This window comes from Spermophilus citellus (assembly GCF_964194105.1).
Source record: "Spermophilus citellus genome assembly, chromosome: 13".
Classification (NCBI taxonomy): Eukaryota; Metazoa; Chordata; class Mammalia; order Rodentia; family Sciuridae; genus Spermophilus; species Spermophilus citellus.
In genome coordinates this window covers 61,040,555-61,057,561 of record NC_138193.1, presented here as the reverse complement: position 1 = coordinate 61,057,561, position 17,007 = coordinate 61,040,555, and the positions used below count along the sequence as shown (strand labels likewise).

The following is a 17,007-nucleotide window of genomic DNA, read 5'->3' as shown; positions in this document are numbered from 1 at the left end:
TCTTTGGCCATTTGTATAATATTCCACCAGGAAGGGGGAATAAATGACTTGCAAGAAGGGGGAATAAATGACTTGCAAGGTACCAAACCATTGATTCTATTCCCAAATAGTTTTTCAGCCTCCATGCTTTTTTTTCTTCTTCTTTTGGTACTGGGGATGAAACTAAGGAGCACTCGACCACTGAGCCACACCTCAGACCTATTTTTGTATTTTACTTAGAGCCAGGATCTCACTGAATTGCTTAGCACCTTGCTTTTGCTGAGGCTGGCTTTGAATCCTCCATAACCCTGCCTCAGCCTCCTGAGCCACTGGGTTTAGAAGCATGTGCCACTGCTCCCGGCTCTTCCATTCATCTCTGATAGTTGAGGAATCACATAGTCTTTACTGTCATCACTATTCTGCTGATGGAGAATCTAAAAAGTTGGGAGATGACTACCAATTCCTTTTCTCTGCATTAGAAACAAACAAAAAAGAACAAAACTTATAAGTTGCTACCAGGCCACTGGCTAGTTGTCCCTAGAGTAAGTTTGCCAGATTTAGTAAATTAAAATTTGTAATAGCCAATTAAATTTGGCCATTTGTCTAAGATTCCTTCAGGGAGGGGGACTAAATGACTGGCAAGGTACCAAACCATTGATTCTATTCCCAAATTTGAATTTCAGGTAAAGAAAAATTTCTTAGTGTAAGTATATCCTAAACAATATTTGAGACATACTTATGGTACAAAGCATTCCTTGTTTCTTAGAAATCCAAATTTAACTGTAAATTTTATATTTTATCTGGTAATTCTATTCTTAAGGAGTCCCATTTTGAATGTACCTCAAGATTGGGGTACAAGATTGGTGTGGATTGGAGGCCACATTTTACTCCCTGTGGGTTTGTCTCCCTAGTTAATTAATCACTGTGAGAGTTAAACAAGGCATGTCTGTTCAGCTAATGCATTGTTATCTTATATCTCCTGGTTTATACCACTCCCCAAATGGTTCCTTGGAATACTTGGGTCTTACAAACTACTGGAATTAAGTTTGAGAAAAATTGCACATGTCTCTCTTGAAACGTATCCATGCAACACTTGCTAACTAGCTTCAAGAAGGCATGAGACATGTCTGTTATGTTCATTATTTAACCCCACATCATAGCAAAAGAAGGCTCTCACTAGTATTTGTTGAGTGAATAAATAATGAAGTCTTAGCCGGGCTATAGTGCGCTCAGTGCTTGCCTAGCATGGCCAAGGCCCACGGTTCAATCCCCAATGCTGCAAAAAGAAGAAGAAAAAAAAAAAACAGAAAATAAAAATGAAGTCTTAGTCATTTTTTTATTCTCACTGTCTCATCCATCATGAGAAACCACTACTTTAACTATGAATCTTGGATGAAAACCAAACTGCACAAGATTATTAAAGATTCCTGTGGTTGTGACATTAATTTAATTTAACATATGATGCTTCAACTTTGAACCTGGGTCTTGCTAGCCAAATATGGCCCTAGGATATATTTTATTTGGCTGGCCTACTGTTTTAGAAAAATGTGAACTTTTATGCCCTGAGACAGACATGAGTTGATAGCTCACCAGTGTATTTGCTGCTCCCAGCTGCCTCGTGGGCTCTCTCCCCTTGCATACCTACCTGGCCTCAAGAAGAATTTGAGGTTCCGTGCCTACAAGGGGATGATTCATCAACCTTAAGAACAAAGATTTTGACATAAAACAGTTTTAGGGTTGAGGACTAAATCTCCTGTTTACTAACCATATGATTTTTGGAGAAATTATTTACCTACCTTAGCCTCAGGATCCTCATTGGCAAAAACAATGCTGCTGATGACATTGCTTACTTCATAGAGCTGTTAGAGGGTCAAGTGATATAATACATGAAAACTGCTTAGCATGCATCTGGCACACAGTAAGTGACCAACCAATGGTATTAATGTAATGAGAGGAATTGTTGTTAATTGTTTCACATGTATGAAGACCAGGTTCCAGAAAACAAAAGAGATTTCCCTTGAAATTAGAAGCTGCCAATACTTTGTGTACACAATCTAGCAAGAGGGCAGCTGATGTGTAGATACATGGCTTAGTCTCTTTGTGCCATGTTATTTGATCCTTGGTTACTTGGTCCTCAGGGTGGTGCTGTTGGGAGGTGCTGAGGGCCTTGAGGAGGGGCCTTGTGGGAAGTTCTTAGGTCACTGAGGACATATTCCCAAAGGGGATTGTGGGTCCCAGCCCCTTCTTTCTCTCTTCACCCTGGCTATAAAGTGAAATTGGCTCTGTCACTGGCTCCCCATCGTTGCCATCTGGCACACCCCCGCAGAGCCCCAAAGCAACGAGTCCACCTCATCCTGGACTGGAACTTTCAAAACTTTGAGCCAAAATCCACCTTTTTCTCTGCATATGTTAATTATCTTAGGGATAATTATAGCGATGGAAGGTTGACTAACAGAGCAGCGTAGAGATCGATGAAATTCACAACTGCATCTCTACCGTGAAGACCAAGAAATAAAAGTCCTCTGGGTGTCCTCCACTTTTAGCTAATGAAACTACTTTCCTAACTTGTGTTTTCCTTATTCCTTTGCATTCTCCCCCTTTTAAGTAATTAATGCAGGGCTTGTATGTTCCTGTAAACGTGTGTGCATGCATGCACGCACGCACACACAAATAACCTATAACCATGTAAGGTTACAGGTTTGTGCCTACTGTCTGGTGGGGTTCCCAGGAGAAGATGAGCTGAACAGAGTTCCTGGCCCTGTCTAACCACCTCCCTGAGAGTTTATAAGACACCCTAGGGGTACGAGTGCACAGAAAGAAGACCATGCAGGCCAAGGAGAGAGGCCTTGGGAAAAAAACAGATCTGCTCGACCTGCCAGCCTTCATCTTAAACTTCTAGCCTCCAGAAGTGTGAGAAAATAAATTTCCATTGTTTAAGTTTCCCTGTCTGATATTCTGTTCTAGCAACTTTGTGAAGATTATATAGGAGTGGGTGCTCTTTATACTCTACCTTGCTTCTTGCTCTCAGGAGAAGGTCTCCTGAAAAAATAGTCTACCACTGCTATCTACCCCCCACCCCCCACATACACACTGGAGGGTGGCAGGTAAATAAATTATAAATGGTTTATTGATGTTAGATTGATAGATGAAAAAATCACATTATTAATGTTTTTAGACTTTATGGTCATTCACTGAATTATAAAATCTAAGGCTGACAGACTTGGGGATTGGGGATTGGAGCTGGATCCCTGTTTTAGTCAGTTTTTGTTCTTGTTGCTGTGACCAAAAGGTCTGACAAGAACAATTAGAAGAGGAAACATTTATTTAGCTCATAGCTCCAGAGATCTCAGTCCGTAGATGACTGACTCCATAGTTCTGGGCCCAAAGTGAGGCAGAACACTGTGGCAGAAGATATGGCAGAGGAAAGCAGCTCAGGATATGGGAGTCAGGAAGCAGAGAGATCTCTGCTCACCAGGGATAAAATATAAACCCCAAAGTCACACCCCCAGTGACCTATTTCCTCCAGCCACATCCTACCTGCCTTCAGTTGCCATTCAGTTAATGCCTATCAGGAGATTAACTGATTGTGTTAAGGCACTCATAACCCAATCATTTCACCTCTGAACGTTCTTGCATTGTCTCATGCATGAGCTTTTGGGGGACACCTCACATCTAAACCATAACAGTCCCAATTCTGGCAATTTCTCTCTTGATGATTCCTTGGGAGAGTCATTTAATCTCTATGTACTTCAGCTTCCTCATCTTTAAAAAGGAACTTATAAAATTAGGAGATGAAAACAGAGGTTAAGAATAAGTCATATGGTCAAATTCAAAAACACTTGGAAGGTATTCCTTTGATATATATTACCTGCTACTATCATTATCATTACTTTCTTTGCCACAGTTTGCTTTTGAAGTGAGAAGGATTGTACTGAATGTGTCAGGTACCATGTAAATGACGTGCCCTGTGAGACATCAGTGGGTGTGTTTATGACATATCTGGATACTCCCTGAAGGGTGCTGCAGAGGACCTTTCACATAGCAGGTGTCAGAATATACATTGAATTGAACAAAACATGCTGATATTTAGATGTCCTATAAAAAGGCACAATCATGCGTGTGTTTTTTGGTCAGTGAAGAGGTTGGTATTTTCCATCTGTTCCAGAGTACTGAGAGAAACCAGTCCTTCTGGCAAGTTAGCCTGTTTCATTTGGAAGCCCCTACAATTATATGTCTTTGGCTCAAAATACTGTAGTTCTCCAAACCTAGAGAAGGCAAAAGGTAGAGTTTGTTACAGTCACGTGCAAAAGTAGGTTGACAGGTTTCCCCATTGTTTCAGAAATTTTGCAAGTCTTGAAGCATTAAAGAACATTTACAGTGTGAAGAAAAAAAAAAACACAACTGTTAACTAGTGACCATCTCAAACTCTTTCTCCTGGTACCCACCATTCCCAGTGTGTACAGGCATGTACTGTTTAGTGTTTGTGTTTTCCTGTTTACAGAGACATTTGTGTGAACACAGAAACTTGGCTGCTTAGGGACATATCAACTCTTGTTGCATATCCTTCATCTGTGATCTCAATTCTCAGTTTATGAAATTGTAATTGATTGCTATGGCAACAATCGTGATGTCACAAGACAAGCACAGTAACTTCAGGTGAGTAAGCAATCAGAGGAGCTGGTGAACTTGTGACGAAGAACCTTCAACCTTGTCAACATTCTTGGTAACTGAATCTATAGGGGAAAAAAATGTATAATGTAAAGACACTGCACATCAGCCTGGCTTCCACTTGGTGCTTGACATGATTGTCCTCAAAGTTTTCCATGTAATCCAAGCACTCTGCTTAAAGGGTCTGATTAGGGAGTGTATAAAATAGCTAAGCCTCGAGTTGTTAAATTTTAGCACTTGGTTTTGTTTGCCCATCTTTTCTTCTCCCTGTGGAGTCTTACAACGTGCCTCTTAAATTTAAACGTGTATATGAGTCACCTGGGGTGCTGTTATAGGCACAGATGCTGAGTGAGCTAGTCTGGGGTATGTGCTACTCTGCGTTTCTGACAGCTCTCAGGTGACGCAAAGCTGCTGGTCCTCAGAGTGTGGAGACCTTGAGGTCAGAATTCCAATTTTAAGTAAAAATGGAGAACTTGTGGGTGAAACAGCAAAGGAACACTTACCTTCTAGTCACCAATAATAATAATAATAATACCGTGTCTTCAGAGTTCTGATCTACATGTTTCTTCACATTTTAGCTTTTCTGAAATGGGCATGTGGCCATCCTATCAAAATATTTTATAGCTACTAAACGGTAGGGTAAATTGTGACATATGGGTTGTTGTCTGAAGACGTGTAAAACGAGTGGGCTGTGTAGCATTTGTTCATCCATTTTTCACTTCAGTTATTTATACTGGTGGCAACACATGGGGCTAAATTTTATATTTGTTCACTAATATTTCCATAAAACAGTTGGCTCCACACGGAATTTATTTAGACTCCAAATGATGTAGGAGCCTGGGCCCCACACCTTGGCTTTTGATGCACTTGTTCTCCCCAGATGATCCTACCATGCAGCAAACTTTGAGAACCACCCTGTGTTGAAATAGCTCCACAATTGCAGAATACCAAATGAATTCATTCTTGTGCACATTTCCAGGCAGCCAAAATCAGAAGAAATCGCCACGTTGTCTTAGAAGATATCACAGACTTCTCAAAGTCTGGAGAGGCCAATTAGCTGATTTGTGCATAAGCAGGGATCTCAGCCTGGTGGCGATCCTCTCTCCATAGAAAGCATTCTAACTACATTCTTGAGATGCTATTTCATGTTCTGTGAGATATCAAAATGATGCATTTACCCTGGCCAAAACCCAGATGAAATTCTGGTTTCATTTGGCATGCCTCCAAATCATGTCAAATCCCAGATGCAGAGATCATCATCATGAACCCTGGTTATAAAATCCTCCATCTTTGCGATGCTAAGCATGGCTGTATATGGCCAAGAGAGGGTCTTTCATTCCTTGTACAAAGAAAGTTTGTACTCAAATTGTGACACTAAATTAGAAAGTGTTGTGTTATCATAAATATATATTAATATTAGCTAATGAGATAAAACATTTACTTAAATCAATGGCATCTGGAGATTCTTGGGATCTTAGATTGGAGGTGAAAACAACAGGGAATACAACCCAACAACCTCGACATTTATTGTGTTATCAGACAAAGTCAGTGATTTTATGTTAGGGTCTCTCACTGGAGTCTCATGAGATCACTACCCCATTTTATAGAAGTAGAAGTTAGGGTTCTGGCATCCACTTATATGTTCTATACAACTTCCAAAAATAGGCCCTACAGAAAGTGTTCACCCCAGCTGACACTAGAACTGTCTCTGTGGTAAAAACTGTTAAATAATAAGTGTTTTGCCAACTGTGTTCCCCAGAATCCTAAGATTTGGGGGAGGTCTCAGAGTTACAGAAAAGAGTCACATTGAGTGGAGAAGGGGCATGGTTGCAGTTAGAGAGAAAAGTGCTTGCTTGCAAACACTTGCAAGACACTGACTTCAACAATCCCAATCTGACAGCAGTCAGTCTCCCAAAACCTTTAGGTTTTCTCCAAGATCTGGAGTAATGGGCACCTGACATCTCTTAACACTTTATTTGGAATATGACTGTTAAACTTGCCTTAAGTTAAGAGGGGGTTAAAAAAACTATGAAGAAACAAGTTAAGAGGGGGTTATCTGGGAGCTGGGGTTGTGGCTCAGTGGTAGAGCACTTGCCTAGCATGCATGAGGCACTGGCTTCGATCCCTGCACCACATAAAAACAAACAAACAAAATAAAGGTAATGTGTCCATCCACCACTTAAAAAAATCTTTAAAAAGGGGGTTATCTTATAAGATATACTTATAAATTAATATAAATAATTGATAATGATTGCTTTTTAAAACCTCAGAGATTATGATGTCAAGAGGTTTTAGAGTTTATTTTAAAGTGGAATGCATTTTGCAAATAAATCTTATGTAGAGTCCTGCCTGGTAGAAAAAATACATAAAATTGACAAGGTGCACAGCTCAGCTAAATTCCTGATGTCTTCTCTCTATCACCTCTGTTGGAGGTAGAGAATGAAATCTCTATCATGCTAAGTGAAATAAACCAATTCCCCAAAACAAAGGCTGAATATTCTCTCTGATATGTGGATGTTGACTCACGGGGTCGGGAGGAGGAGTGGAGGTTCCCCAGACTGGACAGACAGTGGAGGAAGGAAGGAGAGATGGGAATAGAAAAGACAGTAGAATGAGTTGTACATACCATTCCTATGTTCATATATGAATGCACAACCAGTGTAACTCCACAACATGTCCAATCACAAGAATGAGAAGTTATACTCCATGTATATATGATGTGTCAAAATACATTCTGCTGTCACATATAACTAAAGAGAACAACAAAAACAAACGAACAAAAAAGAGTAGGCATAGCACCACCCTATGACCCAGCTATACCCTCCTTCGGTAATTATCCTGAAGAATTACAATCATCTTACTACAGTGACACGCTTTTTAGCAGCACAATTCACAATAGACAAACTGTGGAACCAGCCTAGGTGTTCATTAACAGATAACGGGTAAAGAAAATGTGATCATACATACCTTGGGATTTTATTCAGCCATAAAGAAAGATGCAATTATGTCTTTTGCAGCAAAATGGATTATGATAAGGGAAATAAGTCAAACTCAGAAGGTCAAGGATTGTATGTTTTCCTCTCATATAGAGAAGCTAGAGAGGAGAAAGGTAAAGAAATATGGGGCACATCTCATGAAAATCAAAGGGAGATCAGTAGAGGAAGGGGGAGCAAGAGGTAGAAGGTAGGGAGTGAGGGGGAAAAGTGTGGGGAGCCATGTTGGTCAAATTATATTGTTATATTGTGAATATGTGACTCATCATTGTGCACAACTACAATGCACCAATGAAAAATTGTGAGAAAAAAAAGAAAAAAAGAATGAAGTCTCTATCCAAAAGCAAATCTCATCTCCTCCTGCTTGCTGGGTTCCTGAAACTTACAATCACACACACACACACACACACACACACACACACACACACACGAACGCACGTGCACATTCACAGTTCAGAATTATACAGTTGGTTATAACATCTTACTGGTTACAACTTTCTAATAAGAACATTTAGAATAATTTAATATTGTAATTTATAGTCTTTATTCCTGTTTCCTTAATTATCCAGAAAATGTCTTTTGTAACACTTTTTAAAAACCATGATCCAATCAAGGTTCACAAATTGCATTGGGTTATCATGTCATTTCTAGACTTTTAAAAATCTAAAATAATTCCCTCTCCTTCTACTTTTTTTTTCCCCTAATACTGACCCTTTTTGAATTTTCCAGGTTGCTTGTCAATGGGAATCATCCATTGAGTTTTTAATATGAACTGTGTTACTTTTCCAGAATTCTTTTGGGGGGTGGTACCAGGAATTAAACCCACAGGTGCTTAACCACTGAGCTACATTTCCCAGTCCTTTTAAAATTTTTTTTTTATTTTGAGACAGGGCCTTGCTAAGTTGGCTAAGGTTGGCTTTGAACTTGTGATCCTCCTGCCACAGCCTCCCAAGCCACTGTGATTATAGGCATTGTGCCCAGCAAATTCTATGGTTTTTAAATGGATTCTTTGAAATACTGTTCTTTGTTTATTTTTTTTCTGTTCCATTTTTAACTTCTTTAAATATTTTATTGTTTTTTCTATATCTGGAAACTCCATCACCTGAAGTTCTTGGAAGTCTGATGGTTGGTTTATTCTTTCTGGTGTCTCTTGTAATTTGGTAATTTTTAATTACGAGCACCTATTTTATTGAGGTAGGATCCTGAGGGACTTGGATAGAAGGTGTATCCCTATAAGGAAATTCGTGTTTCATTTTACTGGCATGCAGTGGGGCACACATAGGGCCATTTAATTTTATTTTTCAGGTGAAGTTTCCTTATTATCCAATATGGAATACACTGGACCCCTGGACATATCTTTTTCCAATTCACAGTGCTGCTTAGAAAGAGTTTCCATTGTGACTGTTTTTTCTGTTGTTTCCTTGAGCTTGGGGGGCCTAGTGATCACCTTCCCATCTTGCATATCTAGTCTCCCATTCCCCCATGTGACCGTTAATCCCCAGGGTTCTAGATGCCTAATAGCATTTGCCCCAGGGCAGACCCATATTCTCCATTAGCTCACCACTCTGGTTCAGTTCACCAGGCAGCTCTTCACCCATGTGGATCTACCTTATTTTCATGCAATTTCAGTAGGGCATTAAAATATGCTGTAATTGATTCTGCACTAGGGGTTCTGCAGCAGGCGGATTTTCAGAGTAGCTTATCTGCCATGCTGCTGGAAGCAAACCCCCCTACCTAGCTCTATGACCTAATTTCCCTTAGTTTTACCTTCTTCACTCCTCTCCAGCCATAGTGGCCTTTTTTTCTATAATTAACACACATTAAAACCTCACAGCTATCTCAGAGTCTTTTCACCTGTCATTTGTTTTCCTTAAAAGACTCTTTCCTCCAATTCTTCACATAGTTGCACTTTATCACCAGTCTGAGCTCATGTTCTACCCTCAGATTCTTCCCTGACCAATCTTAGTTACTTTGTCTTACCTTTGCCTAATATGTCTTCTGCATAGAACTTTCCAGGGCCTAACATTATTTTGCTTATTGATTTATTTATATTTTAGTTTCTAGAATGTAAACTGGTTAAGGGCAGGGATCCTATTCTGGAAAAGTACTTGGCACAAATCAGATAATCTAAAAGTAAATATTTACTGACTGGTTGGGTAATATCCCTGTGTCTTCTGCTGAGATACCTCCCTGGAAACCAGGGCCATGTCGATAGTTGCAATAGCCAGCCAACTATAGCAAGGCCACCATGGAAGTGCATCCTGTGCTTTTTAAGGGGCAAATGTATATGTATATATGTATATGTGTGTGTGCATGCACATGCATATAACTATATTGTAAGTTTAGAAAAGGAAACAAGTCTAGCTGTACAATCTACATCTATACCTCTTGAATCATCAAGCAATCAAAAACTATAATTTCTACCTTGGTACCCAGGGAAACTTTAAGAAAGTGATGCAGTGGGATGGGATGAACTCTTCCTTAATTCATAGTTCCATGCCATTAGATAGATTTTTAAAAATTCTGCTGCCACAGCTATGAAGCCATCTCCAAATTTTATCCCAATGGCTAAAACACTGAAAAGGGTCTGCAGGAAAGCAATTAACTCACTTTAGGAAGTGTCTTTCAAATGTATAAGTTGTATTTTGGACTACGAATGCATAAATGGCTGTCCCTTCACTGAAAAGTACTAAAATTTTTGTAGGTTTGTAGTATGACACTGATGATGTTGATGATTGAAAGGATAGTCAAGCACTCCAAAATTTTGAATCAGGGTAGATGTGTGACCCATATCTTATATAAGGGTGAAATTAAAAGCATTTAATAGACATTGGATCTGGATACCAGCCATAGCACAGGAGCAGAGAGTCTCCTACCATGTCAGGACAGGGTGGTGGGGAGATCAGTGGGCTCAAGACAGCCACTGTCCAATAACTGGAATAATATGGAAGTATTTCAACATTTTATTAACCAATATGTATAAGCCAAATATAAGTCTTGATCTTATGGGATCATGATTGGTCTGAGCTTCCAAGGACCTTAGAAAATGTCTAGTTCTGAGATTTTCTTGTTTATTCTTTTTAAAAAAGTTATTCAAATTTGTTACATATGACAACAGAGTGCATTTCAATTCATAGTACACATATATAGCACAAATTTTCATATCTCTGGTTGTACACAACGTAGAGTCTCACCATTTGCGACTTCATACATGTACTTAGAGTAATGATGTCCATATCATTCCACTGCCTTTCCTACTTCATGTTTATTCTTAATTTATGGAAACCAATAAGCTATAGTTTAGTTGTAAGCTATTTTAAAACTTTTTCCAACATTGTCTCTTAGTTCCTTTCCCATATATTTTAGAGTTGGTTTCATCCATATATGATCATGAATTTGTGGAGCGTAGCAGTTATAAAAGGCTTCTCAGAAGCATGTCTGCTTAAAAAAAAATCTTTTAAAAATGACTGGTCATGGATAATTATCTCTGCAGAGAACCTTCCATCTATTAAGTGAACAAATATAACTTCCTTCTATTTCTCCATTATAGCTGAACAGAAGATACAAATTAATTCTAAAGCCTCATTTTAGTCCTAAATTTCAGTTTTTATGACCAAAGCTGTGTATCATGGAAAGAGACGCGACTTTCAGAATCTGAAGACTTTTGAAAGAGACCAAAGGAAAGTTCCTGAACAGTACTTACCATCTACAGTAGTCTCTCAAAAATGCTTTTTGAACCTGAGGTAAAAATGGGAAGGGGAAGGTCAGCTAAGAAGTAAAGGAGAACAGGAGCTCCCAATAAATCACAACTAGTCATCAGACTCAACCACTCAGTGTTCATGAACTTGCTCAACTTCTGATGGAAGGCAGGTACATAGTGGGGTGTCTATTGTACTGTGCATATCCTCTCCAGGCACGAAATTGAGACAGTTTTCTTGAGTACTGTCCAGAGGTCTTTCCCCAAATTACTTTTTGTGATTCCAATGACAGTTTTCCCAAAAATGTGGCCAATGTGCGGGAATTGTTTAACAACTATATCAAGGGAAAATAGAAATATCTTACTTATTTAACTGGACCTTCAGTTTTAAAAAGAAGACAACTTGTTCATCAAGTGCAAAGAAGGTGAGATAAATTTGGCATTTTGCAGCAGGAAAGAAATATTAAGGAGAAGTATTATATCTGTGGTCCTAGGAACTGTGTAGTTGAAGTTTGGGAGAGGGTGTGCTAAGGAAAAGGGAGGAAGGATAAACTGTTTTTACAAATGAGATTTCTTTAGAATCCAGAAATAGAGAAAGTAGTTTACATACCCTTGCACATCTGTGTAGACTTGCAAGATGTGCTTTGCCTAATTCTTAGGTTGTACTGTGTGTGCTGTTGACATGCAGAAGCCCAGTGCTGTTTTAATATTTATGCTGTTAACAAACTCCTCCTGCCCTAGCTTCTGTTTATAATGGAGGATCAGGACAAGCACTGGCATTTTAAAGAGATCAAATTTGGACTCAGAAGGGACAATATATATCAATTTCTTTTCCTTGGGGGAACAGGGAGAATCTCTTTTCTAGCTTTATCAGAAAATACTTTTTGTTTTCTATATAATGTCAAGAATATGATCACAAAATATACTGAGGGAAACATTCTCTATTTGCAACTACATAATTCTGTGTTGAATAGTGTGTTTAAATCTTTAGTCCCACATGCAGTAAAGGGCAGATCCAGGTGATCATGAGTATATTGCATGTGAGAAAGAACCTCCAACCTCAAGACAAGTAGCCCCTAAAATTTTTCTACATTGTTTTTTATATTGTTGTCTTTTTTGAAGGTTTCAAATGTGGCAACCATTTCAAATTCTTCTTGCGTTTCTCCTCCTTTCTTCAGGATGTCTTAATTGGGCACCCAGGCTCACTTATACTCATTCATCTATCATTAGCTCCTGTTCATTGAAGGGATCTTTGCTTCACATCTTTCCTGCCAATCATAAAAATTCCTTTCCAGACCTGCAGTTTCTGTGCAGCAAAGCTGGATCACTTGGCCAGTACTCCTGTGTACCTCATAACCCTGTTGAGGGATGAGGACCCTTTTGGTGGCCCCACTTGTCCTCCTTGACCATTGCTCCATCCTACTGAATATTAACCTCCTTAAATGTGGGAGGATGCACAGGTAAAGCTGCCACTCTAATCAGAAGGAGGACTTTACTCAGCCTCTGAGTTTTTCTGTGATTTCATCTGGTAGAGCTAGAGTTCCTGTGTCTTTTGAAAGCAACTTTTGTTAAAAAGGAAAATATGCTGAACTCCTTAATGCATTTACCAGCTCATTTCACTTTGAATCCAACAATTATCTACAACCATATTATAATAATAAGCCATATGACCTATTCATAAAGAAGTGTGTGCGCAGTGAGGTTGTCTCTGGGTGAAAATAAAGACTTGAAAATCTCAAGCTTTGATTGGGAAGCCTCTCTTCAGCACTCACTAGGCGCTCTTGAAGCTGGCAGGGCCACACACTCATTCAAGTGGCTTGAGTTCTACTTCACACATGTTTGAGGGCTGTGCATTTCCACAGCATTCCTCTCCAACCCAGAATCCCTTTGCCCTGCTATCCCTTGTTGGTGCTTTTTCTGGGAATAATTTTTTAAATGAACTGAGATTAACAGGCAACTGGGTATTTCTTTTCCCTTGTGTTCCTTCCACTTCTCTCTCTTCTTTCGTTTTCTACTCCCTTTGTTCTTTGAATCCTTCTTTTTATGCCTCAACTTCTTCTTCTGTTCAAAATGGAAAGCCCTGTGGTAGAGTTAAAGTCCATCCCAGGAGGGCCAGGAGGGAGGCAGTTGGAGGTTCTTTCTTACATGCAATATACTCATGATCACCTGGATGGTCATTCCACTGGCTTTGCAACTCCATAGGCTCAGAGTTAGACATGATCCCTCAAGAAGGTCACATACACACCACAGTGCTACGTGACTGTATGGTCCTGCCCAGAGTGTGCTATGCCTTAGTCAAAAGAGAAAAGAAAAGAAAGCCTCTGTCTTGAACAAGCACACTTTCAATACAAATGTGTAAAACTTTTGGATGTTTCCTCCTTTATATAACATATATAACATACTCCATCCATGATTCCTTTCTTCTTCCTCCTCCTCCTCCTCAAAGAGAGAGAGAGAGAGAGAGAGAGAAAGTAGGGATGGAAGGAAATGGCCATGGATTGCTCTCTCTCTACTCTGAGACTGTGTGTGGAGTATAGGAAATAGAGAGGGTCATCTAACTCCTCTCGGCTCCACCATTGGCCATCCTAGGACCCCCTCTCTGAGCCTCTCTGTGCTCAGGTCTGGAGTGAGGTGATGGGCTAGAGGTCTTCATGGTCTCCTCCACAATTTTGATTGACCCTTTGAAGCAGCAATACATTTAAAGTTTTCGTTTCACACTCCAAATTTTTATAGAGAAGCTGGGGTGGGGGATCCTGATTATTTTTCTGTGTCTTGCCCTGAACACCATTAGCGAGAAGGCCCCTTGTCAAACATCACGTACAGCAGCCAAGGTTTAGCAATATGGTTAAGTCAGGCTACCAGAAGTGAAGCCAAGCAAGGGATTGAGGACTTAACTCAGTTCTCCAGCTGAGTCCTGGGAGACTCCGTCTTTTGAGAAGCATCCACTGTATCAAGAATTGAAATGAGCTGGAGAAGCTGGTGAAAGCAGGCTTTCTCATGACAAATGCAGATGTGGCCAGCAGGGGGGTTTGCCTACAGGAGGAATACAGAAGGAGGTCCTTTGAGAGGCATCCATCATCCCCACAAATACTTCCTTAAAAGCTACCTTTAAATAATGGAAAATGCATGTTAATGTATGTAGACAATGGAGCTTGGATAGGCCTCCTGTTGTACAGTGTGGAGAGTAATAACTGAGCGTCTCTGTCCACTGGGAGGCAAGATGTCTGTAGAGACCAAAGCTGACTGAAATTCAGCCCGCTTCTCACTTTGTCCATCACGGCCATTCTGACAGTGAATAATTCTCTATTCCTCTTTCAGGGTTTGCCAAATCGACACTGTTTAAACATTCAACTAATAGTGGCTTCCAGCCTTCTCACCGGTCCTCCTCATCAGCATTAGGAGTTGGCCAGAGCGCCCTGGGATCCAGGCAGGGGGAGGCAAGCAGGTTTAAGCAAAGGGAGGCAGCAGAGGCTGGGATGGTATCATCTGAATTGCAAGTCTTTGCGCAACATGTTCCAGTAGCGTTTATGCTGATGTCCTACTAAATTAGCCTGTCCATTCAGAAATGTCGAAGTTAGAACAAAATGTTGATAAAATGAAAACACACACCCCTGAGCTGGATCCACTGTGGCAGTCATTATGTGTCATTGTGACCACAATAAGGAGACTATCCTGCCTGCTGAAAAGGCAAAGCAGAACTTGGATATCTTCTGGTCCCTATGAGAATGATGATTTAAGCATTTGCCTGCGTTCCTTAAGCCAACCATTGCAGACAGAGGGGAAAATTGTACTTGGGTTTCATTTATCTCATACTTTCCACGTGCTGGCTCCTTCCCTGCTTTATCTCCCTCATTCTTCATAATAACTCTATAAGGAATACACAGTCATTCTCCATCTGGAAGGGGAGAAGACCAAAGGCTTCTCACATAGGCAGGAAGGGGCAGACCTAGGACGCAGACTTGACCTGACGGGGGCACTTACCCAACGGTGGATGGATGCTGTCATCCAATCCTGGGTTTGGAATTCCTTCAGAGGAAAAGATCTAGCTTCCCCCAGCCCAGGGTCCTAATGGAGGACGAGAAATTTCCCCTATGGGGTATCTGAGACAGGTATGAAATGGCTGCTTGGTCACTTGTGATTGTGATTCAGTTCTCCAGGGAGCCTGTTTTTAAGGGTGGTGCTGACCAGGTTATGAGTCTGAGTGGTACCATCAGTTCTAAAGTGGGTAACCCAAACAACTGTGCATGCTGGGCTCTCAGTATGTACAACTTCAGACAGCAGAGAAACAGTAGCCATAACCCACATAGATTCAGTCAGTGTGGAAGAAGGGGCTTCATATGGATGGGCAGAAGAGTTCGTTGGTTGAGGGCTATTAAAAATAGCCAGCAAAGCATGTGGATTCCCCACCTTAAGAAGGGATAAAATTCTGTCCTGGTCTGAATATGTCCCCTAAATTTCATATGTTGGTACTGTAATCCCCAAATTCATATGGTAAAGATAGTTGAGGGTTGAAACTCTGGGAAACTCTGGGGTGTACCCTCATGAATGGATTAATTCATGGATTAATGGGTTATCGACAGAGTGATTTTGTTACAGAAGCAAACTCTTGTTGATGTGCCTGCTCTATCTTGCCATTTGATGCCCTTTGCCCTCACCAAATGCTAAGTGAATGCCAGCACCATGCTCTTGGGCTTCTCAGCCTCCAGAACAGTGAACTAAATAAACCTCAGTTCTTTATAAATCATCCACTCTGTGGAATTCAGATACAGCAACAGTGAATGGACTAAGACGGGTATCATGTTTGGTTTGGGGCCTGAAGGCTAGGTATTAGGCACTCAAGTTCCCTTCTGGTTCAAGAATGTCTTATCAAAAGAAATTGCCTGGATAAACAGAGAGACTCCTGATTATGTGTGCCAAAACACAACTGAGCTTCCACAATGGGTTCTTAGTTCATCTGAGTCCCTACAGCTGTGTGCCTCTGCAGTCTGGAGCAATCTCAGTGCAGAGGTAGTAATTTTTCCAACCATGTAGGATATTCCGGGTTGAAAGTATACTTACTCATCATACCTTGCCCAAATCCTGCTGTTCTGTTACCAAACTGCTGAATTACCACAATTTTTCCAGATGCTGTGGCCAGTGTGTACATTCACGTGAACGGAGGGGAAAATGGCAGAGGGAGTCAGAAAAAAAGAGTGCTAGGGATTGAACCCTGGGCCTTGTGCAGGCTAGAGACAGCATCTCACTGAGTTCCTTAGTGTCTCACTTCTGCTGAAGCTGGATTTGAACTCACAGTTCTCCTATCTCAACCTCCTGAGCCGATGGGATTACAGGCGTGGGCCACTGTCCTAGCCCCCCACTTACTCTTCTTCAAAATGTACAGTCATACCACCCCAGCATTTTCTAGAAAATATACACAACAGGCCAAGTGGACACAAACTGAAGCATGATACTTTGTACTCAGCTCCTTTGCACAACCAATTTGCCATGAAACTGGCTGAGCAAAGGAAAGTTGACTCTGCCTGTGGGCTGAGAACATGCCAGGGACATGCCCAAAACACAGCGGCAAGCTTCCTTTTGTTGCTAAAAGCTTGGTCCTTGTCCCTGATGCCAATCAATAATGAGGACATGGTTTTGAGAAAAAAGGAAAAAGAGGTGGTTTTTGCTTTTGCT

General features: G+C 40.6%; 1 long non-coding RNA gene across 8 annotated transcripts in view; it reads left to right on the top strand.

The window, feature by feature from the left end:
- Nucleotides 1-17,007, top strand: part of LOC308632264 — a 167,755-nt gene that overhangs the window by 45,531 nt on the left and 105,217 nt on the right. The gene's annotated exons all lie outside the window — the stretch shown is intronic.